This window comes from Mesocricetus auratus, unplaced genomic scaffold (assembly GCF_017639785.1).
Source record: "Mesocricetus auratus isolate SY011 unplaced genomic scaffold, BCM_Maur_2.0 Super-Scaffold_100676, whole genome shotgun sequence".
In the NCBI taxonomy this organism is placed as follows: domain Eukaryota; kingdom Metazoa; phylum Chordata; class Mammalia; order Rodentia; family Cricetidae; genus Mesocricetus; species Mesocricetus auratus.
Genome location: NW_024429266.1, coordinates 162,281,366 through 162,299,562, shown reverse-complemented (window position 1 = coordinate 162,299,562; position 18,197 = coordinate 162,281,366). Strand labels below are relative to the sequence as shown.

The following is an 18,197-nucleotide window of genomic DNA, read 5'->3' as shown; positions in this document are numbered from 1 at the left end:
CTGAGTAATATTCCACTATGTGTCTACATATGTTGCTTAGCTGTTCATCTGTCAGTGGACACACTGCGTTGACACAGGGTCTCTCACTAAACCAAAGCTCACCATTTTGGTTAGGCTGGTTACCAACAAGCTCAGGTGATACAAACTGTCTCAGATAGCCTGTACTGAAGAAGCACATACAACTATGCCAAACTTTTTATGTGGACAAAGGGATTTCAACTTAGATACTTATGTTTATACCAGTGCTCTTATCTGCTGAGCCAGCTTCCCAAGTATGTGTTAATTTTTGAGGCACCAACATAGTGTTCTCCATAAAGGCGACATCATTTTACATGTCCAATAACAGCAAACCACGGTTTCAGTTTCTCCCCATCCTTGCCAACACCGGTCACTATTTGTTTTTGTTGTTGTTTGCTTGTTTATTTGTCTTAGTGGTAGCATTCCTAATGGGTATGAGGAATGAGGAATTTCTTTTAACTCAGTTTAGTAAGTGAAAAAACTGGGACACAGAGCTAAAATAAGCTGTCCAAATTCATACTGTCACCAACTTCCGATAGATTTTAATACAGCAAGCTGTTTTCAAATGATATTTTAATAATGAGAACAGATGCCATTTATTGAATGTGCTATGTTCCAACCACTGCACTAAGCATTGTATATGCAGAATTTCCTATAATACTCATGAGTAATATGTAAGATAGGTTTTATGGTTTGTACTCTTCTAATGAAGATAACAGAAGGAAATTGAGTCCACTGCCCAGAGTCACTTACACATAAATAAGAAAGTCAGGAACCAAATCCAGTTTCCTGAATTCAAGGTTTAAGCCATCAAACCTCCTTACTACTGTATATTTCAGTCAAACAATCATCTCATTAAGTCCTTTATCTTCTGGGTAGCCTCGGTAGTGATGACCTTCATTATAGCTAATCAAAGTCCTTCTCGTATATTTCTTTATTATTGAAATCTGCTTACCCACCCAGGAAGGCTTGTGCTGGCATATGAATGCAATTCCTCAAGGCTTTCCGATGAGCTCAGGCAGTTGAAACATGTACACCTCCTGGAACATTCTTTCCCAGGTAGAATATGTTGGCAGGACTCAACATTGCCAGAAAGGTCTGAGACTTTCAAAGGAACCTCTTATTTACCTCTGAGTCCTTCCCAGCACCACATGGTGACTCTTGGCCTATTATTCTGTCTGTGGATCTGACAAGCATTATCACTCGTGTGACCCCAAAACTGATCTCTTAGTGTGACTTTTGAAATCTACTGAATCCTGCCAGCAAAGAAGTTTTATGAAACAGAATTGCCAAGTGAATAGGAGGTGTCATTTAGAACAATATCACATGATGCCTGGTAACATAGCTCAGTAGTGAAACACTTGCCTTCTGTACACCAGACTATAGGGTCCACATCTAGCACAAGAAAAAAAGACTTAGAACAATGAATGTGAATAAGCATTAGTGAGTCATGATGAGTGTGGACTGTGCAGCTCGCCCAGACTGGCTTCAGGACTCCAGTCAGCCATTTCACAGATGCTTTGCTTTGAGCAGGCAGGTTTACCCATGAGCCTTAGTTTCCTCACAAGGTGGAGATAAAAACAATATCCCTCACACCTCTGTAAAGTATGCCTTAAAATATCTGTATCATAAGATTGTAAAAGGATCAAATGAGATCCTATTCATCAAAATAATAGCATGGCATCTGGCACATACTAAAGTCTTCCATAAATGTTAGCTGGCCTATTAAATCAGGCTGGCTCCATGATCACATTCCAAGGAGAGAGATTAATCCCCGCTGTTATGTCTAGTGCAGAGACTATACATAGTAGGTCAGATCAAGAAATTTTCTGGAAGGTTATGGTTCACTATTTTGATGGGATGGCCAAGAATGTTTCAACCTATGACTCCACCCCTCAAAACTTGCAATCCCAGGACAAAGAAGGGTCAGAGAAAGCAAGTGTGGAGACAGGCACACACAGGAATTCCATAAGTCCGCAAGCTCTGGGAGCCAGCCTTGAAGATGCCTCATACTTCAGGCCAAAAGAAGTTGGCTAGGGCCTATGTGTGAAGAGATAGGTTGTTGAGCAATAATCTGCAGGTCTAAACAGTTCCGGCATCTTGCCCACCTGAGGAGTTGTCCTGATGATTCTCTCCAGTGATTATCCTGCTTTTCCACATCCACATGTTAGGAAAGGGTCTCCTCTGTAGGACATCCTAATCCAAATCATCCGATTTGTGTCTTTGAACACAGCCAGGCTTGGAAGCACAGCATTTGTAATTGGAATGCCATAGCATTGTGCTAGGAAGTGACCCAACTTTGTCCCTGCTTACATCACTGCTGACATTTGAGTCCTGTTATGATACAAAGTGATGGAAAAGCCTCCTGAACGGCTCTTGTGTTAAAGATGTGGTCCTCAATGCAGTGTTCACAGGGAGACTTGCTTTTATGAAATGACTGCATCAATGAGTATGCAGACCTAATCAATGGTATAACTGACTAATGGATTCATAACTGGAGGAACTGTTTGTTGGGTGATAATAGGAACTTTAGAAGGAAATGCCTGCTTGGAGGAAAGGAGTTACTAAGATGCCTTTGAAAGATATATCACATCCCTAGCCTCCCCACAACCCCTGCCCTATTTCCTGGCTGTCACAAATTAAACAACTTTCTTTTACTATGTCCTTCCATAATGTTTCAGGCACATCTTGGTCCATAGCAATGAAATCAACAGGCTGTGGGTCTAACCCTTTTTAAAAAATGTACTCTCTCATATATGGATTTTAGACATAGGTCTGGGGAGTGCCATCCTACAATCCTATGGCCAGAGAGTCTGAGAAACAGAAACTTCATTTAGTGGCTGATCGATGAAGAGGCAGACTCCCTCGGTTAAGTACTGAGCTGAACTCAAGAAAGCCAGTAACAGAGAGGGAGGACTGATGATCAAAGGGATTAAGACTGGGCTGGTTTAACCCCCAGAAACAGCTGACCAGACAAAGGGAAAGGGAGAGGGACCTGGAACTGACTTGTGAAGCAACCTTGTTTCTTATCTAAATTTAAACTGGAAAATAAAATAAAAAAAAAAACAAAAAACAAAATCATTACCATAAAAAATATATATTCACAATTTTAGCCTCAGTAGTAGACAGGCAGCATTTGCAGCTTTAGTGAAATACCTTTAATGTGTCCTGAACAAAGTTCACACCATGAAAAGATGCTAAAGGAAGCACAGAATTCCCCCCAGGTACAGAGTGAAATGGTAGTGTTCCTAAGATGACACACATAGAAGCAATGAAAACTTTATGAAGTTATTTTTAAAACAGCGAATTTTTTTAGGATCCATCTGTTAATGGTTTCCCTCTGGCCTGAGTTTTTTCCCCAACCTCACTCCCAATAACTAAAATATGGACAACCTTTTGTGTTTACCCCCCCCAATGTCAGAATTTTTGAGTAGCAATTCTCTAATTGTATTCTGATTAGAAAAGGGCTTGGATATACTCCTCCAAATGGAAAAAATGCTAATTGCCCTTATGCCATAGATGATGTCACATAACTGTGACTTCGATGCCTGACAAAATCAACTCAGCATAGGAAAGACTTACTTGAGATCACAACTTCAGAAGGTTTCCATCCATTATGGTTGGGGAATACATACAAGAGCTCATGGCAGGAGGGAAATGTGACATGGCTTGCTCAAATTACTTTGATCCAGGATGCAAAGTACAGAGCTAGACCTATAGGCCAGGGTGTTGCCTTCAAATATCTGCCCCTGACCTACTTCTGTCAACCAGACCTTACCTCCCAAAGTCTCTCAGCTTACCACAATAGAATCACCAGCCAGGAGGCAAGTGTTCTAAACTTGAGTCTTGATAGGAATTTCAGAGTCAAACCCTAACAACACATAAATGGCTTTCTAAGTTTGTTTTAATATTGATTAATATAGGATTTCTCTGGAAGTAGACTGGGTTTATTTGGAAGGCTTTATTTAAAATATTTTGTTGGGGTAAGTTGTATAGAGAGATAAATACAGAAAACGAATGAGGCCAGGAACAAGGACATATTGTTGAGTTGGTGACTGCTAGATGGGTTCAATAGGACTATTGGCAAGGCTCAATGCAAGCCAGGATAGTAAAGGAGGAAGCCTTTGGCTGTGACTCCTGTTCCTCATGAGTCAGTCACTGCCCTGTGGAGTCTACCTACTTGAGAGCCAAATGTTCCCAAGAGCATGTCACAGCATAGTATGAAAAACATCATTAGAGCAGAAAAACAAGAAGTGGTTGTAAATCATAGACCATGATATTTTCACACCTCTCTATTCACCAATCAGATTGCAATAATGGTTACTTTTGGGTGTTACCCTGCGTGGATTGAAGAACGCCAAGAGAGCTGCTTAGGCATGGTTTCTGGATATGTCTGAGAGGATGCTTCTAAGAGGGTTTAATGCTTGAATCACTGGGTTAAGAGGATCCATCTTCACATAATCATTGCATTAGTTACTTTTCTGGTTACTGAGACAAAATACCTGAGAAAATCATCTTAAATAAAAAAGGGTTTTTTTGGTTTACAGATTTAGCCTGCAATCTGTCATGTTGGGGAAGGCATGGTTGCAATGTCATAATGTTGTTGTCCATGGTACATCAACAATCAGGAAACAGAGAGAGAGAGGAATGATATGCTCTTGCTTAATTCACTTCTCCTTTTTGTTTTTGCTTGTTTGTTTGTTTGTTTTGGTTTTTCAAGACAGGGTTTCTCTTTGGCTTTGGAGGCTGTCCCGGAACTAGCTTTTGTAGACCAAGTTGGTCTCAAACTCACAGAGATCTGCCTGCCTCTGCCTCCCGAGTGCTGGGATTAAAGGCATTCACCACCACCACCTGGCCCTCTCTTCTCTTTTTTATTTAACCCAGGACCCCAGCCCATGGAATGATGTCATCCACAGTTAGGATGAATGTTCTTCCTGCCTCAATGAGCATACAGAAACTCCCTCACAGGTATGCAAAGATGTTTATCTTTGAATGATTGCAGATACCATCGAGATGATGATGATAACCCTTACAGAGGCTACAGAAAAAAAATACAGCCAGGTGGTGGTGTATGCTTTTAATCCCAGCACTGGGGAGGCAGAGGCAGGAAGGTCTCTGTGAGTATGAGGCCAGACTGGTCTACAAAGTGAGTTCCAGAACAGCCAAAGTGTTACACAGAGAAACCCTGCCTCAAAAGACAAAAAAGAGAGGAAGGAAGGAAGGAAGGAAGGAAAGAAGGAAGGGAGGAAGGAAAGAAGGAAGGGAGGAAAAGACAGGTGGAAAAAGTCGTTGTCTCCAAGAGCTAGAACATCTCTCATCTCTTGTTGTCACTGAAAACCAGGTTCTCTGACATTCTGTGTCAAATCTTGTATCCCAGGCTCTCAGGTCTTTGGCACAGATGGAAATCCATGCCTTTAGTTTCCCTGGTTCTGAGTCTGTTTTGGATTTCAACTCCTCTGACTTCCTAGGTTCTTCGGCTTGTAAAAAATTTATCATGCAACTTCTCACCCTCCACAATTCCTTGAGCTGGTCACACTGACTGATCCTCACTTCTCTCTCCCATCTACTATTTTTCTCCAGCAAGTATTCTTGATCCTTGGCTCATAGTTCAAATGCAAGACTTGCTGGGCCGAAATAACCTAAATATTCACCTCCAGAGTATCTGATCCCTTAGTTCCCTAGTCATTGGAGGAAAATGGCATTATCAGCAAACCTGGAAGAATGGAGTAACAGCCCAATGACTGGTCTGATTGCAGATGTTACACTCAATGCTCTCACCATCATAGCAGCACCCTCAGTGGTTCATAGTGTTGTCAATTGCATGCATTGCTACAGTAATCATTTTCTTTGCTCACTGTCATGAGATTTTGCAAGTAAACCACATATTCCTAAATCCCATCAAATAACTAACATTTTGCCCCACTTACTCTGCAGTAAAGGGTATAATTTAAGAGACAGACTCAGCCTCCTACTGTATGCCATTCTACCTGTGGAGGTTTGAAGTATTTTGTCTAGGAACACCCATGTGAGTGTAATTGAATAGCTGAAGGAATTGCTTTGAAGCTGTGTATCATAGAAACCACAATGATTTTACTTAGTGCTTCTTTGGAGAGGCTTTTAGTGTGATGAAGAGGCATACATAGTACCTCTTGGCACAATCCAGGTGTATTCTTCAAGGAAGAAGATAGACTGGCATGTTCCAGAACGCCCTCAACCAGGCTTGTGAGAGAATCCCATCATAACAAATGGCATTTTGTGCTTAGTTCCATCAACCAGGCCTGTTTTCTCTCCTCGGCACAGCTGTAGAGGGCAGTTCTATTCACCCTGTGCAGACAGGCAGCACTGCCCTTGTGTCTGTATCCCACACTGCAGTCATGGCTCTGGCATTTCCATAGTCTACTGAACACACAGCAAGACCAGATGTATGGAGGAGTTAACATCCCCAGGGCAGCTATCCCAAAAAGAAGCTGAACTGGATAAACTCTCCAGTTCCCACCTTTGCAATGTATGATTTAAAAGCATGATGTGCTTGTCACAGATGGCCTGGAGGAATCAAGCCAGCGTTTTCCAGAGTGACAGTCTCACACATTAACACTGAATTGCTTCTCCCCACTTTCACATTCTTCACTCCCTCACTTTTGAACTCACTGTCCACATGAAAGAAGCCAAAGAAGACATTATTGCTGTGATGACGAAACACCATGACCAAAAGCAACTTGGGGAGGAAAGGGCTTATTTGACTTGCCCTTCTATGTCACTGTTCAGCACTGAAAGGAGGTCAGAGCAGGAACTCAAACAGGGCAGGAACTTAGAACAGGAACTAATGCAAAGGCTATGGAGAGGTGCTGCTTACTGGTTTGCTTGTCATGGTTGCTCAGCCTGCTTTCTTATAGAACTCAGGACCACTATCCCAGGGACAGCACCACCCACAATGGGCTGGGCCCTCCACCATCAATCACCAATTAAGGTTGGCCACAGTCCAATTTTATGGTGACATTTTTTTCAATAGAGATTCCTTCCTCTCAAATGACTTTAGTTTGTATCAAGTTGACATAAACCTGCCCAGGATACCTGTGAACCCACTAGTGATTCCATCCAGGGAAGCAGGTAGGCTAACTGCAGATATTCAACTCTCCTCCAAATCCAGTACAATAGTCTCACCCCCAGCTCTGTAGCAGACCACATGCTGGGACATCCCCTCCTTCCCTGACCCCATCTCCAGTGGATTACACATATCTTATCCTCCAAACTTCCTTCTCCCCCCTCATCCCTTTATTCCAGGCCCCAACTCCATCAGGCATTCCCTGGGAACCACAAGCCACTTTGGCCAGGGAAGCAGGCAGGCTAACTGCAGATTTTCACCTCTCCTTCCTCTCCTCAAAATACAATCCCTCAATCTCATCCTTAGCTCTGTAACAAACTACCTGCTGTTGCCCCTCTTCATACTATGTCCCATTCTCAGGGGACTAAGAAGATCTTGGTGGAACACACTGTTTTCCTACCTCCTGTGGATCCTCTCAGTTCCTCCTAGACATCCCCATTCCTAAGTGTCAGCCCCCAAAACCTAGAAAAATCCAAGACATTTCAATTTTTAACTTCTATGCTCCAAACACAAGGGCATTTAAGTTTGCAATAGAAACAGTACTACAGCTTAAATCATGTATTAACCCTCACACGCTGACAGTGGGAAATTTCAATACCCTACTCTTGTCAATAGATAGATCATGAAGACAAAAACTAAACAGAAATGCTGGAGTCAACTGATGTTAAAAACCAAATGGACCTAATAGATATTTACATAACATTTTGCTCAAACACAAAAGAATATACTTTCTTCTTAACACCTAATGGATCTTTCTCCAAAATTGACTGCATACGCATATACAAAACAAGTCTCAACAGATACAGAACATTTGAAATAACATCTGCATCCTATCTTACCACTACAGACTAAAACTGGATATTAGCAATAATAGAAAGCTTACAAACTCATGGAAACTGAACACCTCATTACCGAATGAAAGAATGGGTCAAGATAGAAATTAAGAAATGAAAGACTTTCTAAAATTGAATGAAAATGAATACATAGCATACGCTAACTCATGGGATATAATAAAGATAGTTCTAAGAGGCAAGTTCATAGCACTAAGTATCTACTTAAAAGTTGGAGAAATCTCTTATTAGCAACTTAACAGCACACCTGAAGACTCTAGAACCAAAAGAAGAGACAACACCCAAAAGGAGTAGATGGCAAGAAATAATCAAACTCAGGGCTGAAATCAATAAAATATAAATAACAACAATAAGACAGTCAATAAGATTGACAACCCTTTATTCAAATTAAGTAGAAGGAGGAGAAAGAATATCCAAATCAACATAATTAGAAATGAAAGTGAGAACATAATATACACTGATGAAATCCAGAGAATCATTAAGAAAATATTTAAAGTACTACTTTAAAGCAAACAAACAAACAAACCAAGAAGACTTTACTCCACCCAATTGGAAAATGTAAAGGAAATGGATAATTGTCTTGATACATACCACTTACCAAAGTTAATCAAAAACAAACAAGTAACTTATACATACATGTAACTCCTAGTGAAATAGAAACAATAATTAAAAGTCCCCCAACCAAAAAAAAAGCCTGGGACAAATTTCATTAGCACAGAATTCTACCAAACTTTCAAAGAAGAGTTAATGACACTGCTGTAAAAATTACTCCAAAAAAATAGAAACAGGAGAAATATTGCCCAATTCATTTTGAGACCACCATTACCTTGATACCCAGACCACATGAAGACCCAAAAAAGAAAATCACAGACCAATTTGTCTTCTGATCATAAATGCAAAAATTCTCAATAAAATACTTGCAAAACAAGTCTAAGAACACATAAAAATGATCATCCACCATGATCAAGCAGGCTTCATTCCAGAGATACAGGGATAGTTCAGTATACAAAAATTGGTAAATGTAATCCACTATACAAACAAACTGAAAGACAAAAACCACATGATTGCAAATAAAGTTTGTCTGAAGATCAGAGAATGGAGATTGCCACTAGCTAACCATATAGGCCTGGAGGTCTGTACAGACAGACAGGAAGTGAGATGGCTGGGCAGAGACGGGAAGTGAGATGAATGGGTGGAGAGAGGCTATAAGCAGAAAGAAATAGGAACTCACTCTCTTTTCCACTGGGAAGCTAATGAGGTAAAGGTGGCTTTGGCTTGCTCCTTCTTCTCTCTGATCGCTCAGCATTTTCCTGAGTTTTTATTATTTAGGCCAATTAGGAACTCCATTTACACATAGCTAACATTAACCTAAATGGAGAGAACTCAAAGCAAGTCCACCTAAATCAGGAATAAGACAATGTCATCCACTTTCTCCATACTTATTCAATATAGTACTTAAAGTCTTATCTACAGCCATGAGACAATTGAAGGAGATCAAGAGGATGCAAACTAGAAAGGAAGAAGTCAAAGTATCTTTGTTTGAAGGTGATAAGACAGAATACATAAGTGACTCTAAAACATCCACCAGGGAACTTCTATAAGTGATAAACACTTTCAGTGAAGTGGTTGGATACAAAGTTAACTCAATAAAAAAAAAATCAGTAGCCCTTCTACATACAAATGACAAATGGGCTGAGAAAGAAATCAGAGTAACAATACCTTTCACCACAGCATCAAATAATATAAGCTATTTAAGGGGTAGCTCTAAAGAAGCAAGTGAAACACCTATATGATAAAAACTTCAAGTCTTTGAAGAAATAAATTGAAGAACATATCAGAAAATGGAAAGTCTTCCATGCTCATGAGCAGTAGGATTAATAAACTAAAAATGGCCATCCTATCAAATGAAATCTATAGATTCAATGCAATCATCATCAAAATTCCAACACAATTCTTCACAGATCTTTAAAGGACAAATTTAAGCTTCATATGTAAACACACACATACACACACAAAAATAAGAAACAAAAAACAAAAACAGGATAACTAAAAACAATCCTGAATAACAAAAGAACTACTGGAGGTATCACCATGCCTGACCTCAAACAGTACTACAGAGATATAGTATTAAAAATCACATGATGTTGGCACATAAACAGACACATTGATCAATAGAAAAGAATTGAAGACACAGACATAAATCCACATACCTATGGACACCTGATTTTTGATAAAGAAACCAGAAACCCAGAAAAAAACAGATAGCATCTTCAACAAATGATGCTGATCAGACTGGATATCTGCACGTAGAAGAAACCAAATATATCCATACTTATCAACCTGCACAAAGCTCAACTCTGTGGGAACAGACCTTGGCCAGAGACCCACTTCCCCATCAGCCTGGGAGCAGGCAGCTGTAAGACAATGTTTACTTAAAACATGTTTACTAAAAACAATACAGTGCCTGGAGCAATAAATTCCTGATAAGAGCTGGCCCACAGAAACGTCCTAATCTCAACGTTTTCCAAAGACTAACTGCCTCTTTCTGACCCACCCACTGCCACCTCTGGTGTCAGGGTATATAATAACCAGCCAGGGTAAGAATAAAGGAGAGCCTTCTTGAGGAGCCTTCTGGAAGCCACCGACTAGTCTCTGTGTCATCAATCCCGACACCCTTCACACATTCTCGGACACAGGCTGCACAACTCCAAAAGAATCAAAGACCTCAATGTAAGGTCAGATACACTGAAGCTTATAGAAAGCAAAGTGGGCAATAGCCTTGAACTCATTAGCACAAGAAAAGACTTTCTGAACAGAACACCATTAGTACAAGCACTAAGATAAACAATCAATAAGTGGGAACTCATGAAACTGCTTCTACACGGCAAAGGACATCATCATTATGACAAAGTGGCAGCCTACAGAATGGGTTAAACTATACATCTGATAGAGAACTAATATTCAGAATATATACATAATTTTAAACTGGACATCATGAGAGCAACCCAATTTAAAAACACAGGGTTTGGATCTAAACAGAGATTTCTAAAAAGAGGAAACTCAAATGGCTGGAAAACACTTAAATAAATGTTCAGCATTCTGGACTGGCACCATCAGTCAGCTCGGTCTAACTGACAATTACAAAAAACTCCACTACACAAGCATGTATGGAACACTCAGCAAGAGGGCCCATCTGACACCTTGATAGGTTTTAAAGAATATAAATCATGCAAAGAATGTTCCCAGACCACAGTGGAATCAGACGAGAAACCAATAGTGAAAAGATGGGTGGAGATTTTCCAAATATTTGGAAAGTAAACAATAAACTTCTCAGTATCATCTAGTCAAAGAAATCTTACAATACATTTTTGAAAATGTTTTGAGCCAACTGATGACAAAAAATGACTTGAGGCTGGGAAGATGGCTTGGTGAGTAAGGAGATCACTACAGCAATGTAAAGATCTAGGCTAATATCTCCATCACCCTTATAAATGATGGGCAGGCTTTGTAGCCTACCCATAATCACAGCTTTTAGAGATGGAGACAGGGGAACCTGGGTAGATAGAGTACTGGAATTGGTGATCCTGAGTTCAAATGAAAGAGCCTGCCTCAATATATAAAAGAAGATGCCCAATGTTAACCTCCAGCCTACATATTCACATGCTCACATCTGCATGTCATACACAGGAATACACGTATAAACATAAACACACACTCCATGCACATACGCACTGTTAAAATAACTTATCACAATTCAGTTGATGCCTTGATATCAGTATAAACATAGAAGATTGTATGTTAAATGTTAGGTTTAGGAAAGTCAAAACATGTAAGCTTTAATTTAAGAAAGTTGAGAAAGAAGAGCAATCTAATCCTAAATGAGGCATGAAATGAAGAAACAACTAAAAACCATTCACTGAAAACAGGAAAAAAAACAAAGAAGATCAATAAAACTAAAACCTGTGTCTTTGAAAAGATCAGTCAAACTCACAACCATATAGACAAGCTAACTAGGAGAAGCAAAAATATACAAATTATTAATACCAGAAATGAGAGAGGAAGTATTGCCAGAGATCTCAGAAATAAGAAATGTATGAGGAGGGGCTTCAGCACTGCTTGTGTGATCTATGAGCACAGCATTGATGGCTGATGGGAATGTATTAATTCCTTCCAAAACACAAACTGAGCTCATATGATGTATGATGACATCATCTGATTAGGCCTTTGTTCATCTCGGTAACTTGATTAATAATTAATGACCTTCCAAAAAGAAAAATAAAACAATCATGGTCGGTTTCCTTGTTGCAATCCATTAAACATATAAGGGGTAAATAATATCAATTCTACATACATTTAATGGAAAATAGAAGTGGAAAAGATACTCCTTAGAACTCATTTTATGAAGCAAATATTACATTATATACACACACACACAAAGGAGAACAACAAAAAATATTATGTATAAATATTCTCACTTTGGGGAACATTATAGTTTCATAAAGGATTATAAATCTGTAAGATTAAAAGATGGTACAGGAAAGTGTCCTCTAGTTTAAAAGATCTTCCCAGTAGGACTATCAGTTACTATTCTTAGTACATATTAGAATTGAATAAGTAAGAGATGTTGGATGAAGGGAGCCATAGTTTCTCAGAACTGAGCGGCAGTTTATAAATAAGCAAGATGAAGAAGCTGGCATGACCCATGTGATGATGGATTAGAGTTGAGGACTCTAACGGGAGCTCTTGTTACCTGATACAGACACAGAAAGTGTCACATAAGATATTTATAGATACTTGTACATGTAAGAGGTCATGAGCATACATAGACTTCCTCAGCCTGCCAGCACAGAGAGCAGAGAAACAGAAGTACCACAGACTCAGTTAGAGTCTGTGGGCCAGTCTCTCTAATAATCTATTCCAGAGTTCCTTGGAGAAATGGCTAATTCAAAATACCATCCAGAAAATATACAATATAAGCTAAGAGAACCATGTCGTTCTAGAAACCAAGAACATGCTCAAAATATATTACTATGCACACAGAGAAAACCCTTCCATGGATGGAAGTATGTCAGAGGCACACATGAGCCAAATGAAACTGCCCCCAATGGCCAAAGCTGAGAAAACTCAAACCTCCAAAAAACCAAAAACCAAAACAAAACAAAAAATAGACACTTTATTATAACCCACGGGAATGAGCTATGTATTCATGAATCCATGCCGACATAAATAAATGAGTAAATAGATAATGCGGTGTAAAAAGAAATTCCTTAAGGGAAAAAAGTAAAATAAATGACTACCAAAACCCCAAAAGTGGGGTAGGAGAGATCACTCAGCTTGCAAATCTATGTCACACAAGCATGAAAACCTGAGTTTGGATCCACAGTACTCATGTGAAAGCAAGGCATAGCGATGCACATTTATAACTCCAACACCAGAGAAGAGGGGACACAGAGGGAAAGAAGCAAAGCCTTGGGTCTCCCTGACCAACAGTCTAGCCAATCATTGAGGCCTAGGGAGTGATCCTATCAAAACAAACAACAATAACAAAAAATACAGTTGAGAGTGAGAGACAAAGATGCCTGACATCTGAACTAAACACATACAAGCACATATGCACAGGTATACCTGCATGCACAGGTGCACACACACAAACATCTACCCATACATGCACCACACATGTACGTGAATAAATAAATAATTACCAAAACTCTCAACCGGTAAATTGGTCAATGAACTGAACAGTTCTCAAATAAGGAAACAGAAATGTCCAACCCATTTATTTTTAAGTGTTCAACATCTTTAGCCGTCAGGGAAACAAAATTTAAACTACTTTAAGATTCCACCTCACCCTAGTCAGAACAGCCATCATCAAAAAAGGCAGGGAGGGGTGACCACAAGGAATGGCAAGGATGTGGGAAAAGAGAAACGCCTATTCAGTGTTGATGAGGGTAGATCTCAGTGTGGGAGATCCTTGATAAACCAAAACTAGGACTTCTATATGACTCGGCTATTCCATGGTTGAACATATACCCAAAGAACTTTATGTTCTTCCACAGAAATATTTGCACATCCATGTTTTCTGCTACTCTCTTCAAGACAGCAAGAAAACAGAATCAGCCTAGATCAGTGGTTCTCAACCTGTGAGTCAAGCCCCCCAGAAGACCATCAGAAAACACAGGTATTTACATTAAAAGATTCATGACAGTAGCAAAATTACAGTTGTGAGGTAGCCATGAAAATAATTTTATTGTTTTGTGTCACCACAACTTGAAGAACTGTATTAAATGGCCACAGAATTAGAAAGATTGAGAATCACTGGCCTACATGATTATCCACATAGGAGTAAATACTGAAAATGTTATACAAAAATTTTGTAGAAAAATTAAATTAATAGGGAAGTGGATGAAAATAGAAAATGTAAAATAAAGTAAGGTAACCCAGGTTCACAAAAATAAATGCTGAATGTTTGGCCTTTGCTTTACATGTTGGTTGGTTTGTTGGTTGGTTGGTTAGTTTTGAGACCAGTGTCACTATGTAGTTCTCACTGACCTGGAACTCACTTTGAACACCAGGCTGACTTTGAACTCATAAATATCCACTTGTCTCTGCCACCTGAGTGCTAAAATTAAAGGCATATGCCACCACCACTGTCTGGTGTGTGTGCATGCGTGCACATGTGCATGTGTGTAAGTGAATTTTGAAAGAAACAAAGACCCTAGAAAGGGTCCTTATGGAGAGAGAAAAGAGACTGTAAGGGAGGAAAGTACAGAGAGTAACAGAGCACATAGAATATGAAAGCGGAAAGGGGACTACTAGGTATAGACGAACACAACTGGAACAGGCTTAAGGAGATGTGGAAAAGAGGCTGGGAGAATCAACCAAGGCCAAATGTGAATGAAAATGTGTTAGAAGAACCTTTTATTTTGCATACTAATCTATTTTTTAATAAAAGGTAATATATCCCACTTCTGACACCAAATGAGGCTCCAAATGACGCTGTAACGATAAGAGGCACACTTACTGAAAGTAAAACTAAGTATTTATTGTAGAAATTACTCACAAGATACCAAGCAAGTAACCCAGATGAGCCCAGTAGTTTTCCGCTGCCGAACTGGAAGCCTAAATCCGGAAAAAGAGACCAAGATTTCCTGTGTGCTGTCTTTTATGCCTTCCCCCGTAACGCCCCCTAGCCAGGCCCACTTTTGGGCCTGGCTAGTGACGCAGTTCACCGCCTACGTACGTATATGTCTTTACGTCCGTCCGTATACGTCTTTAGTCATGCCTAAAGTGGGTGTGGTTAGCGGTGTGGTAAACTGCTCTTTTATTATCTCATCTGTATGCGCCTCTAGTAAGTCACATGGTTAATGGCGGCATACAGGCTTCCTCCTACATGTAATCACCACCCTTACAAAAGAACACGCTATTGATTGCAAGAACCTTTCTGATACTTTGACCAATGTAAAGATTAAAGGGCACTATAGAAGTTAAGCATGTCCCTGTTAGATGGTTAAATATATATTTATCACATTATGGTAAAATTATACACTGTCTATGTTCCCAGAAGGTAAGCATCCCAAAGATACCTGTCACCTCCTGTAGACATCATTTCCAGAGTCCATCTCAATGCTTGGCATCTAGTATTGTCTTTCATTGTTGTGTAAAAATATCAGCAAAGTAAAGTGATTTTCAATTAAAAACAGTTCCACATGCTTCATTCAGATACTCCACGCTCACATAGATGAAATGTCATTCTCTACTCAATCATACACACAGATGCCCACGCTTCCAAAGAATGAAGGGTGAAAAGTAACAGATAGCGAAACATTGAAAGTACTACTTCAGCCATATTTTCAAGGTCAACATAAACATTTTTACTCCATGTTGACAGTAGCTACTCTTTAGACACTGTATGTTCTCCCAACCTAAACCTATAACTCTAGCAATAAAACATGTGGATAAAACATGTATCCATGACATACATAGGATACTTAAAATCCATGAAGATCATTAAAACCAAATGAAGATGAAACAGGTAATAACAAAGCCAAGAGGAGCCCAAAGAGACAGGATGATTAGAAAGAATCAAGTATGCTAGATGGGACTTTGGAGTATGAAGGAACCTTGAAGAATATGATACTTATGGCATCTGAATAGAGTGAGAACAGTATGAACTATAGTAAAATAATAATGTTGTCATTATGTCTTCATTTACAAATGCACCCTACAAAGGTAAGACATCAGTAGAAGGAAAATAGTATTAAGAAGAAAGTTGTTTCAAATGCACATTTATTAACAAAGAAAATTGAGTCTGACCAACAGACAGGAATGTGGAAAGTGGGTTTCAAGACCCTGCTCCGTTTGGAGCACTTTCACAAATTCAATAATTCAACTTTTTGAAATCCATTTTCCTTATTTATTACCAAAAAAATGCTAGTTAGCATGGTGGCAAACTTCATGAGCTCTGGAATTCTCTCTTGTGTATTTCTGTATCACCAGTGCCAAAAGAGTCATAAATCTTCGTAACTACATATTGGATGGATAAGTGATGGAAGGAAGGCAGGAATGGCTTTCAGCCTGTCTGTCACTGTCCCTGTACTTCTCACTCACTGTTTTTAGTTCTGCACTGAATGATCCTTGGTACTATAACCCAAAACATGATGTACGAACTACTGTTGCGGGGGTGGGGCAGGACAGGTGTAGATGTCAGAAGGAAGGCACCCTCAGGTGTCATTACTCAGAAGCCATCCACCTTGGGTTCTGCTTTATTTGATATTGTTTCTCTCAATGGTCTGGGCTTCAACAACTAGGCTAAGCTGTCTGACCAGCAAGCCCCAGAGATCATTCTGTCTCCAACTCTTCAGCACTGGGATTTCAAACACAAGCCACCACATTCAGCTTTATTTATTTGGTTTGTGGGGGATTGAGCCGATCTCCCCACACTTGCAAGTAAGCACTTTACTGACTAAGCTATCCCCTGAGCCCCTAACTATTGTTCCTGGACATTTGGCATGTAAGGCACTGTGTCAAAGAGAAATTCTAGTTCTCACCCATGTCCAACTAGCAAACAACACAAGCAAGACACAAACCCGGCAGCCTGACCCAGAACCCCACATGCTTGACCTGTGCTCCATGGCCCTAAACCTCCTAAGGTAACAACAGAATGACAGGAATTTGTGCTTTCTAAGTATCTCTTTCCTCACTGCTTTCATGCCAATAGATTGCATCTAGAGACCCTTCTATGGTGTCAATTATAGACCCAATGCAGCAGAACCCCCCCTGTCAAAAGGTTTCTCTAACACAGTTCTGTTTCTCTTCGCCCCCCACTCCAAGCCATTTATCTCCATTCCAGCTTGGCTTGGATAAAAGCGGGTCATCCATAATTTGTCTTGCTCTGGGTTCTGCAGAGGAGGCAAAGAGACAAAGATAAATGCATGACCTCCAGTTCATTTTTCTAATAACAGTATCTTGTCTTGACACAAGTGGGCCTGGGACTACTCACCAGGTTCAAGGAAGAAGAGAAATAAGGTGGGGGATGGGGAGAGGCAGCGGAAGGAGGAACCTTTCTCTGAAAGCCCCTAAGACAATAAAAAACACTCACCTCAGACAGAAACAGAAGAGTGCCCTACCCTGAACCACGCAGGTTCCAGGTTCCTGGAGGGTGTTTTTGTTGTTGTTTTACCCCAAAGTTCAGACTTAATTGTGAGATAATGGCTCTAAAAGAAGATTAAAACCTCAGAGAGAAAGTTAGACTCTGGAGGAGAAAGCTTGTGTTCTAATTAAACAGCTTTGATGTTAGGGAAAAAAATATGTAGGGCAGATGTCACTTGCTACTTTATAGCAGCTGTGTAATTGCTAAATTCTTTAAGCACAGAGGAATATTTTGGGGACATGAGAGTGGAAGTAAGGTCTTTTGAGAAAATATTCTCAGCCATCTCTAAATCATCTCAAGTGGTGGGAAGCAAGCTGACATTTTAGGAGAAAATTAGACTTTCTGTATATTGCTCCAAAGCTCACATACAGCTCTGTGAACTCAGTTCCTTTTAAAGTCTTGTTACATTTTTCTACTTTTTAGAGCGATAGAGAGCCACACTTTCTCCTCCTAAGTAATAAAGCTGAGGAGGGGATTGCAAGGCATAATGTTCTATAAATGGGCCTAAATTTATTGCTGCATTATAAACTATATTAGGCAATCCAAAGCCTGCTTTTTTCTTCAGAGTCTATAAATT

At 39.8% G+C, this 18,197-nt stretch overlaps 1 long non-coding RNA gene across 1 annotated transcript in view; it reads right to left on the bottom strand.

Annotated features, from left to right (window-relative positions):
* Positions 1–17,700, bottom strand: part of LOC110341058 — a 75,030-nt gene extending 57,330 nt beyond the window's left edge. Inside the window, exon 1 of the long non-coding RNA XR_002382941.2 lies at positions 17,570–17,700. This is a non-coding gene — a long non-coding RNA (uncharacterized LOC110341058). The remainder of the gene's footprint in view (positions 1–17,569) is intronic.
* Between the last annotated feature and the right edge of the window lie 497 nt (positions 17,701–18,197).